This window comes from Neopsephotus bourkii, unplaced genomic scaffold (assembly GCF_033783945.1).
Source record: "Neopsephotus bourkii isolate Nb327-2 ecotype Australia unplaced genomic scaffold, CSIRO-AGI_Nbou_v1 NB_1181, whole genome shotgun sequence".
Classification (NCBI taxonomy): domain Eukaryota; kingdom Metazoa; phylum Chordata; class Aves; order Psittaciformes; family Psittacidae; genus Neopsephotus; species Neopsephotus bourkii.
Window position 1 is genome coordinate 1,203,495 of NW_026901666.1, and position 12,014 is coordinate 1,215,508.

At 39.2% G+C, this 12,014-nt stretch overlaps 1 long non-coding RNA gene across 1 annotated transcript in view; it reads right to left on the reverse strand.

The window, feature by feature from the left end:
• LOC133217893 (uncharacterized) overlaps nucleotides 1–11,762 on the reverse strand; it is a 165,128-nt gene extending 153,366 nt beyond the window's left edge. Inside the window, exon 1 of the long non-coding RNA XR_009726998.1 lies at nucleotides 11,581–11,762. This is a non-coding gene — a long non-coding RNA (uncharacterized LOC133217893). The remainder of the gene's footprint in view (nucleotides 1–11,580) is intronic.
• Nucleotides 11,763–12,014: the final 252 nt, after the last annotated feature.

The window sequence follows — 12,014 nt, forward strand, 5'->3', positions numbered from 1 at the left end:
ATTTATATACATTCAGCAAGTATGAATCTGCCTGACTGTCATTAAAGCACTATATTTCTTGCATTTGTTTATAAGCAGGGACCCATTCTGAAAGGTCAGAGCGTATTAACAGTGTGTTTACTATCTTCCAATTAGCTCTATATCACATTTGCGCAGCTGAAAGTTATCCTTCTGATAGCTAAGCTTTAAAAAAAATCAAGCTCATTATATACATCATGTTGTTATCATTATTTCTTATATAACCCACAAGACTACCTTGTCATATCTAGGTCATTACCTTTAAGTAAAGATTCCTGTGAGCTTATTCCTTATATTAGGGTTCTAGTGGAGATTTACATTTACAAACTGGAGATGCACAAACACTTTCAGGTACTTTCAATTTTCTGCTGTCACAGCATGACACCAACACCTGCAAAAAAGTGACTTTCTGAAGATGATGGCTAAAGAGTTTTACAAAAAATAAGCTCCTCTCCAAGAGTCCAAAATTAGCACCTAGAAATTGAGACCCATAAAGTGATGAAAAATATCATTGTTCTATACACGAAGTGAATAAACTGTTTACATACCAAAATGAAAGCAGGGATAAAATTCTGACTGATAAATCCTACCTACATTAACCTATATTTCATATAGTTAAACTAAAAGAGCCAGATAATGACTATTTCTGAGTTACAGAAGACTCCAAAAAGCCTTGCTGAGAGAACAAATTTCAATATTATTTTTATTACAAGTAAGTTAATATCAAAACTATAGTATCGGCATTTAAAAATGCTAAACCAAGGACATTGAGGCATCACTGATTATAGCAGCATCCGTGTACATAGGATACCTTTGTAAAATACAGGAGATGGCACTAATAAAAGATACAGCTAATCTTTATGGAGGCTCAGAGAAATGCACAGTGCTGTACTACCATACTGTCAGGTAATCTACTGCCTTTTTAAATAAATCTAAATATTAGGTCTAGGAGGGATCAACCTGAGAAAAATGCTAAAATGTAACTGCTAAAGTTAATGCTTATTTAATACTTGCTTTTCTACAAGACTTAAAATGAAAAGGCTTTCCAACTATTATAAGATGTACAGTCTTAATCTACATTTCAATAAGATATTTAAAGGCAATGCTGAAACTGTCAAGAACCCTTTCTTAAGCCTGAGAGAGGCCTACAAAGGAATGCTGACAGTTTCATTTTCTGTGACACGGAAGCATTATTTTATCAAGAAAATGTTATTATATTCCTACTCATTTTAGCACTTCTCTTTGCGGACTCTCCAAACCCCAAGGTGTATTTGGTAGCACAAATTCTATAGTACCACTTGTGCTGTCGGGAACCCTTAAGATAAAGGTAGATGAAGAGATGAGCATAAATGTATGTTCTTCTGTCACGTCTTTATGCAGAAAGGTGAAAAATGAAACTAGAATGAAGCTTCCCATAAACTGTAAATCTAGTCTACAAAAGTGTCATTCAACATGTTGTTTTCCTGTTGGAGGGGTGGGGGGGCGGGGAATGGATTAAAAAATAATCTAGACGGCTTTTAGAAGAGATCTTCATTGTTACAATTCACATATACCATTACGTTAACATATATATTCCTGCTAAATAGGATTTTTATATTTTTAGATTTTAATTTTTGTTGTAAACTTTTTTAAAACAGCATATGAAGCACCTTGTTAAATTATCTCTTTCATTAATAACATGGCTCCGGTTAGAAAAAAGCTTTTATTCTTGTGTGAATGTATACATATGAACCACAAACAGTTTCTAATTAGTCACATGTGGATTCAAACGCAGACTGGTATGCCATAAACCAGCACTGAAGTGTATAAGAAACTGTCAGTCAGATCAAAAGTCAATCCAGAATCATCCCATTTGCAGAGCTGAGATGCTGTCACAGTTAGTTAGCCATAAATGTTTAAAACAGCAACCAAACTTTTATTCTAATTGAGCATGAGTTGAAAGGCTGCACACTTTGATGTCTTTGCTTTTATCATTTGTATATAGCTAAAAACAGCAGGGTTTTTTGTTGGTTCTTTTTTCTTCTGCTAGAAATAGGAGACATTACTTCTTATTGAAAATATACAGGTAGGTCAAGCTGTATTTGTGGAGCCAACGTATGGTTTTCAATCATGCGTGTAATCACTTGCAGCACTAGTCCTCAAAAGTGCAATTACAGTAGTTTCTCATTACTATTTAACCTTTTCTTCCTGTCAATTGTTGACCAAATCATAAAAAAAATGCATCTTTGGAATATTATCCGGAATGAGATCCTACATCTCCTAGGGAAACTGATCCCAAGGACTTTAACGGCACTGTCATTTTTCAATCCTCTAATTTTTCAGGAGGGGAGAGGGCAGCACAGCCTGCTTGCAGGAAACGCATTTGAGCAGATGCCTACAATCTGAGAACATGTTAACAGAAACTTGAGAGGCAGCAATGAAAAGTCCAGGCTTAATCTTATTACAGAAACACTCTGTCTGTTATATGAGGGAAGTACACACAAAATGCCAGTAGGGTAGAGGAAACAAAGCAAAGGAACCCCTCACCACAATTCAAGGCAGAACACAAACACACCCAAGGCAGGGTGTCCCAGAACCCCCCTCCTCTCTTTTAGAAGACAAAAAATATCCCTCACGCAACACAAAAGTTAACACTGTAACATTCACATCTCCCACTTCAGTGCGGCCACACACCAAAAAAAAAAAAAAAAAACAACCCCAAAAAACCATCCCCCCCCCCCCCAAAAAAAAAAAAAAAGACAAAACAAAACAAAAGAACAGGACCCCACAGGATTCCCAAAATCCGCCACCTCCCTGACTTTGCCTATGCTGGATAATCCAGGGCTTAAACTTAATTTACAGTGTCACAGCAGGGCTGAGGCTGGGCAATATCACCGTGCACACACCTGGATTTGGTGCTCTGTGAGTACGGCAGCACAAGAACCTCTTTCAGAAGCTATGCTGACTGCACTTACATGTGCATGAAAAGGAGGGGAGGTAAAGGGGCAACAAGGAGAGACAGACATCTCCACAATACACGGACTTTTCTCTGTCCCCATGCTGAGCAACACATCTTGGATAGGACAGAGTCTGCAAACCTCTGGCCTTCTCCTGCACTCCAGTGTCACAGTGTAAGCCTCGTTACAGCTGTATCAACTGAAGAAAATCCACACATACAAACTTACTCCACAGGATGCATGGCTAATTGTCTTTAATTACTATAGTATTTAGCAACAGGACAGACCCACTAACAAGCCACATCTCTGATGAACTGGTTCCTCCTGTACTTTCTGCAGCACTATCTGGCCTGATACAACATTACATCCCTGGGGACAGAGCTGAAAATGCTGTCCCTGAGGACAGCCACCCTCCTCCAACCTCCACAAAAGTTCTTGCTCCCAGAAAACCCTCACCACTCATGTGGTGCAGCATTTGTTTAAGCTTCAACTCTTTCTCCTGAGACAGGAATTTATTGCAATCTGAAGAAAGCAGCTTCAACATACTTGTGAATGGAAAGAGAAATTTAAGAGGGAACCCCAAGGCCGCTATTCCTCAACCTGGAAATGCAACCTTCTGTATTTTGTGCCAAAACTTAGATGGCTGTATATGTAACCAAATCATTACCAGACCTAACCCATGCTAACACAAAACAAAAATGTATCCAAATTCACAAGAGGGACTAGCAACTGGAGACACCAGGAGAGGAAGCAGTGCACAATCTATCCTTAAGTCTTCACAGAAGACACTTGAAAAGGCAACAGCTTCTCTTGACATAGATCACCATGAAGTTTCTATAACTCTAAGGTCATACCCAAGACCAAGAAACCATTGTGTTAGGGATCGCATGAAAACATGCTAAGGTACAAATTCAAGTACCTAAACAAACAGATTGGAAAGGATTGAGAAAATTGTGACTTACTATCCAGATGACGAGCTGAGGAAAAGGAGACCTATTTTATGCTTACCTTTCTTTCTTGTTGTTGTTAAAGGAGTACTGTAACTCTGCTGCTTCCAACAAGAGATAAGGCAATCTTCAATGGTTTGTCCAAGGATGCCCCAGAAAGCCACAGCAAACCTGGGAACTGTGCACAGCCAGAGTTCCATTCATAACACCATTCTAATTCCCACTGTTAGTTAAAAGGTGATTAAAGAGGGTCTCCTCAAACATTTTTCACATTGAAACAGTACCCAGTATACTCCCTTCAGATATACTGCATCAGGGCTTCTCTCTCTCCCTGCCTTGCTGGATAGGGGGCTAGATATACTGGGCATATCGTGGCAGTGTGAAAGCTAGTATTTTGTACAACTTAGCTTTAGCTTGAAATTAAAAAAAGGCTGCAGGATCTGTGGGAACAGGGTACCTAGCAGTGATTGTGGCCATTATTTTGCTCTTTTATAGTGCTACCTTTTAAACTACGCTTGAGATCTTTGTTGTTGTCTAGTACCCTGTGGCACTGGCCTGGTGTGATGAGACTTCAGCGAGATACAGAACATAAAAGCATACACTGTAAGTGTGATGAATTGCAATGACAGGGTTTGGTTGGAGGTAACTTGTGAATGATCTAGTGAATTGAAAATGCCTGCATGCTCTGCCTAGTAGCAGTGAAAAGAGAATATGGGCAGTGCCAGTTCCATGCTACAGGCAGGAGCCTTGCTGAGAACACAGGAGAAACACACCATACCTTATTAACACACCCAGCTTCTCAATGAGCTCTTTGGAAAACAAATACATAGCATCAGCAATCAACCATATTATTATTAATAATGCAGTTAAAATGTGTGGAGGAGGTGAATTTGGTATGAATCCAGCATTTGAATTATGTAGTATTAAAATTAAAATCTCTGCTTAGGTACCCAGAGAACAGAGACGTTGCTATAAAAACCCAATACGCGGCATACAAAGGCATGCAACTAAAACCCAGCTCAAGTCATGAATAAAAACAATGCAATAATTCTTTGCACTCTAAAGCATCTTTCAAAAATCATTCTGCATGCATTCCCTGGTAAACATAACATCTTTGCAAAATAGATGAGGAACAGTACCCTGGTTTTCAGGATAGGAAGCAGAGTCAAAAATAATCCCACACCCCTTCATCGGCGGAAGATTATTGATTACAGCACACTACTATCATGACATACTACCTTTACCTGGCATTTTAGCATAGCCTTTGAGATGGGTGCCTCTTCAATTCCTCCCAAAGGAAGAACACCAAAGTACCTTCCCTTTCCCTAGGCTGTCGAAATAATGACGCTGAACTATCATAGACACTCTCTTCCTTTATTTTTCTTTCATTTTGTCACCTCCCCTTATGGGTTTCATTTCCTTATTTGCATAAACCTACAAGAGTAAAACTGTACAGTTTCTGTGATTAAACAGATCTCAGTTCAAATCAAAACTTGTATTTATCATCACAGAGCTTATGGTGACACACTATGATAGAAAACTACAAATTCACCAAAAAAGCACAGTTTCTGTTGTTACAGTTACTTTCTGGAAAATTCAGTTAAAAGCAGGCTTAGACCAAAACACACTTGTCATGCTTCAATGTTTGCTGCCCCCCACTCTCCCCAGTGTAAAAAACAATAGCGTGGGATAAAACACAGCTTATACGTTATTACTGTTATAACTTACATAGATCTTCTTTATGGTGTGTCATGTTCAGGACCTGATTTCAACTTATTGCACCACTGTAACACTTGAGATATTTTTCAATAAAAACTGAAGTATAAAAATGAGAAATCCACTTCTAGCCTAGAATATCAACTCAGACATTCATTATTCCAAATGAACCCCTACCCCAAAACACTTCTCTTGATAAGCTTTTCCTGGAGCACAAATAAAGCGCTGCAACTCCAGGGAAGGTCTGGTATTTAACAACAATCTAATGTCATGTATGTGTGTGTTATATTTTCCCAAAGTTGTCTGACACCTTTACATTCCCTCCACCCTACAACCAACAGGCCAATATCCTCCTTAAAACTTAAATACTATAGCTTTTCCTCTATTTAACCACTACTGTGGGATTTAAATGACTTCCAGACATAATTTTAACATTAGCTCACTTTAGATTGAGGCCTCTACATACTTTATCCCTAATCTTTTTCCATTCTGCTGCTGATCACCTCATCCCAATATATGGATGAACTCAGTTCAGGTCTTTCTATTTGATCTACAAGATATAAGTTTACCTGTTTTCAACTTTAAACCTGTTGTTCAAAAACAATTTTAAAGAATATTGATCTAAACCATGCAATCTCTAAGCAATAGAACCATAGAATAGTTAGGGTTGGAAAGGACCTTAAGACCATCAAGTTCCAACCCCCCTGCCATGGGCAGGGACACCTCACACTAAACCATATCACCCAAGGCTTCGTCCAACCTGGCCTTGAACACTGCCAGGGATGGAGCATTCGCAACCTCCCTGGGCAACCCATTGCAGTGCCTCACCACCCTAACAGGAAAGAATTTCCTCCTTATATCCAATCTAAATGTCTCCTGTTTAAGTTTTAACCCGTGCCCCTTGTCCTATCACTACAGTCCCTAACGAAGAGCCCCTCCCCAGCATCCCTATAGGCTCCTTTCAGATACTGAATACAATAGCCAAATAATGGTTCATTATTCAACAGAGTGCTTGCCTTGAATAAGCACTGTTACTAGGTACCAGTTATTGCCTTTTTCCTTGACCTAAAGTGAAATTATACATTGCATTATAAACTAGAGAAAAGTAAACACTGTTAGACAGTGATTTAAACAACAAAGAAACACTTAAGAAACACCAAAACCACTTGGTGCCCTATTTTGTTGAGGCACTCTATCATAAGAAGCTTTATTCCCTCTCATGGTAGCATAGGACTTCCATCTTTACCTGTGTATGCATTTCTTGTGGGCAGAAGATGTAGAGAGCTGTGTCATATACTTGTAAATGGAGATTTCAGCTAGGTGTTTGCCTTCTACATAGTTTGGCAAAAGGAGGAGAGAGCATCATGGACACTAAATGAAGGAAGTATAATGAATTAAAATCCTCTGCCAAAAGTGGAAGATGCTGTGAATGCTACAACAGTTTTAGTCTAGCTTTCCACACCAGATTTGAAAAGCAAGTAGTTGCAAGTGGAAGCCGAGTATAAAAGTATCTGCCAAACCTGAATAATGAGATTTACACCGAGTGTCACACTTTTTTGTATGGGGAAGAGGCTCTTGAACACCACGCATCCTGCTGTTTTACCTTGTTCAATGTGCACAGTGCGCTTGACCAGGTCAGCAACTAAAACACCTACATCTCTGAAGGACACTGCTCAATATTTAGTTCCAAAATAAAACTATATTTTCATAAATTAATAGAACTAGAAAAAAGAAGAAAAAAATACACACACAAACAAAAAAAATCCCAAGTACATATGTTGTGAAAATTTTCCCAGAAGAAATCACCTACAACCTTCAATGTCAGAAAACAATACCAAGGATACAATATCAATTCCTTCTGATTATTAGGGAAACAATTTATCCAACTGGGATAAAGTCCATTTTTTAAGTAAGACCAGGAATAAGGAAAAAGTAGCCTTTATTTTCAGTGCATTTACTGCTGATCAAATCTCTTGCATATGAGATCTAAACCTGTACAACTTTTTTCTTTCTTATATTAACATATTTCAGGTTGATCTGGATAAGCCACTGAATTACTGAATATTTGTTCTAGCTAAACCTTTATACCTTTCTAGACTGATCTGCTGGGAGGTTTTTCTGTTCTTATTTTTAAATTCAACATGCCTATTATGGGACAAACCCTTTTTCTTCTCTACTCCAAATTTCTGACCTACAAATTGCTGTAAAATGAACAGTAATTTTTTCCCACCTTTTTGTTATTACAAGCCAAAATATCTCATCCCTCTTGATTAATGATGCTAATCAATGGCACCAACATCTGATTAACATCAACAATGTGTTTTCTCTATTGAAAAAATTCGCTTATACTTTAACAGAAACATTATCCAGAAGTTATATTCCTATACCTTAAAATTTGAAATATTCTGTCAGGCAGAAAGAGAGAGAAATATACACTAGTGTTCCCCCCCCCTTGCTCTTCATACAGCTGATGAAAAGAAAAATATTTCCAGTTTTGCTATGCATTTTGCTATAAACTTGTCACACATCTCTAATTATTTCTACTAAATGTGGCTACTAGTTTCAGTGACGGTTTTGTTGGGAGGAAACCACAAGCCTTAAAAAAAAAAAAAAAAAAAAGAGCACATTTTATTAGCTTCTTTTTGAAAATTGTTATCATTACTGCAAATATGTCTCCACTGGAGAAGTGGAACACTAAGGAAACCATTTTGAGGAGGAGGATGTGAGGCATCTTATCACAGCAATGAGTGGGAGTGAACTTCCTTGTAGCTGCTGTAATAGTAGTGTTAATTCTTAACTAAAAGACCACAATGATGACACCTAGAAAATGGCACAATGTTCTGTAATGTAATATTAATATTGTAGTGCAGGATGATAACCAGCTGCAAACAAACCAAACAAAATCGTAAAAATCATATAGCCTCACTCTGTGTGGCTTTAAAATCCATAAAATCACAGAATGCTCTGGGTTGGAAGAAACCTTAAAGATCATACAGTTCCAAACCCCTGCCTACACCTTCCACTAGACCAGGCTGCTCAAAGCCCCATTCAGCCTGGCTTTGAACACTTCACCGGGGATGGGGCAGCCACAGCTTCTCTGTGCCTGTGCCTCACACTCCCACAACTTTGAATAACTTCTACCCACTATCTGATCAGTCAGTTTAAAGCCATTCCCCTTGTCCTACCCCTACCTGCCCTGATAAAACCCCCTCTCCAGCTTTCTTGTTAGCCCATTTAGGCACTGGAAGCTGCTTTAACATCTCCTTGAAGCCTTCTCTTCTTCAGGCTGAAAAACCCCAAGTATCTCTCTCAGCCTCTCTCTGTAGGAGAGGTGCACCAGCCCTCAGAGCATCTTCACAGCCCTCCTCTGGACAACTGATGAAAGCATCAAACCAGGATTTTTTTTAAGCTGTGGGTTTTTTGAGGTGTTTTTTTGGGTTTTGGTTTTCTTTTTTAAGAGCATCTGAAGGAAGAAGAGCTCTGCAAGGGGGAAGTTCCCAAAATGCCATTTCAAGTGTTTTATTTTGTTTTCAGAATATATTTGACTTCTGACAAAAGGAGAACAAGGAAAGTCTAAGCAGCACTCTGAAGTAAAAAAAGGACAACCAGGAGGGCAGAATTTTGGTTGAAGATTTCTGTTACATCCTGTACATCCAGTCTCCAGGCAGAACTCGGGTGAATGAGCCAAAACACTGAACTCTATCAATGCCATTCTGGCTTTTGAATGAATGTGACAGTGAGAGGCTGTGGGAAGCAACTTAACACAAATGGAAAATTTGCAAGTGAAGAACTATAATAATCGTCTCCCATAACAGTCAGGTCAGGTTTCAAGGGAGTTTGGTTTGCTTTTTTGTTGTTTTTTTTTTTTTTTTCTCCCTTCCCCCACTCTTGCTGAGTGCAGTTTAGCTGGCACATTTTGTTCAGGATACTTACGAGAATGACTAAGAATTTGCTGCTACTGATAAATAACTTAGGTCACTCAGATTACAGCACAGACAAACAGCAGCAAGAGCCTCAGTGAGATCCACTGATTGTCATGTATCTAGAAAAGAACTCAAGCAGTTATGGAAAATGTATGTTTTAATTATTTCCATGTCCACAGCTGCTGAAAATCATAAGTTTTCTGTTGAATTCAGTACAGCATAGCAATTCCCCCAGCTGGGAATAGAAGCTCTTTCCCTCCGCAGGCATGTGCCTCTGTGCAACAAAACAGCTCTACCACAGGCCTTCAGCACCCTTGTATCAAAGGGAAAAGACACAGCGTTCAACCACCCCAGCAGAGTACCATACAAAGTAGGTCAACTAGAGACAAATATACCACAGGTTAAGTATTTGTCATGTAGTAGCAGCCCAGGTGCATCTCTTGCGATAGTCCATAGCAGCTGACCCCATTTTCAGGGAACTACCATAGAAAAAGCTAAAATTTTGCAAGCTCACATGCTAGCCTACCTTATTACATGAAGTTTAGACTGCCAAAACCTTTACAATTTCTAGCATCACAGTCCCATGCCCTCTGCCCCAGCCAAAACTCAGCAACGGAAATATTTAGTGTAACACATGCAGTTTAAAATACTATGGGTTTTTCCTCTAGTTGTAACTAGCACTTAGACCAGTCGATCTCTTCTGAAATAACCCCTTCATTCCAGTAGTAGTACACCATTAGCTTCCATCAGAAGCAGGCACTGAAATCACATTCAAGAAAACAGTAACTCCTTGACCCAAGAGTCATCTCTCCTCTTGTCAAGCTGTACATTCCTATGCTGCTGCAGCTTCCCCGCCTCTGTCACAGCAGAGCTCTTGTTCTGTTTACAGCTGACAAAATGATATGTAGACAGAGCATATCTCTCATTACTACAGCACTTGGGCGAAACTAAGGAGAAATTAGGATTTTGCAACTTTTTCAAACTGCAATTGAATGTAATGCCTTTTTCCATTAAACAATTAGTAATAACTAGCATTAATACACAGAAACAAATTCCAAAGCCATTAGAAACTGCAAATTCATGCTGATATTTGATTCATCATTACATATCACTTGCATCCTATTTAGCAAAACCAGATTAGATGTACATTACCATACTCATCTACATTGAAGTAGTCTACTGCAGGAAAATTAGAAGAGCAGCCTAGAAGGGCAGGTTTTATTTTCTTTCCTTTTTTTGCAGGCAAGAAACTCAAGCCTGCTTTTTCTAGAGACCTCTTTTCCTGGATCTTCACTTTCATACCCAAAGCTCTCTGTATGTCATTTATACTTTTGGCTGTACATTTTCCATTAAGAGCTGCAGGAATAACCACTGTATCTCTGTTCACATTGGATTCAACCAAAATGTCTTTAAGATTTCAGTCTTTTAACTGACAAACTCAAGCTCACAATGAACACATTAAATTAACTTTAAAGCAATGTAGCACAGAGAAACCTCAAGAAAGCACTTGGGAGCAGCCAGACAACTGAGCTGAGCAGAGAAGTTTAGAGATTGGTGGTGATGTTACAGAGAAGGACAAGGGGGACACAGGAGGAGCCAGGGACTAAATCTAGTGATAGCAAGAAAACTTTCTAAAAGTCTTTTCAGCACTGCACAGAACAACTCCTGAGAGCCACTTACTCAGCCAAAACCAAGCCCAGAAGCAAGAAACAGCTGACAAGTACACAGAAAGCAATCATCTCTGCCATCCACGGCTACTGTAAGTTCTCTATTTAAGAATATCTCTGGTATCATTACAATAAAACCTGACTTTGCCAAATTTAAAGCTTTTTGGTCCCCAGAGACCATACGCTAAATGAAAAGCCTAAGCAAGTTCACCACAAAGCTCTATCTCAAGTCCATGCCACAGCTTCACACCTCTCTGTATTATTAACACTGTAAAAGTTTAATTCAAATGCTCCAAAATAAGACCAACCACCACACTGAAATCCACATGATGCACTAAAACCATCAGAAAAAAGAAAGCTGCATTGAGCTTACCCTGACAAGCCATGAAGCTGCAAGTAACAGACAATGAGATGGTGGCAGTAGCTCTCCAGGACCCTTTACACTCAGGTGTTACAGGGGATGTGCTGACACACAGGAGAGCTTTTTCAGCCATCCAAGAGCCACACATACAACGTTCCCTTCCTCCACAGTACCCAGGCTGGCTGCACTGCAGGTGATAGCTAACTGCCTACCAGTGACCCCAGGAACCAGTTGCTGCTCATACACCATCACTCCCTCAGGTGAGCAGCATCACCCTAGATCCAACCCATAGGCTTTTACTTTTGTTGTAGTTAATTTTGAGCTCCAGAGTACATTAACCACTTTTTCAATTCCATTACCAGTCAGGTCTGCAAAGAGTAAATATCCTTCAGGTGTCTATAGAGCTTGAGAGGGTTTTAATTACCATAGCTGTAACAAAGTATTTT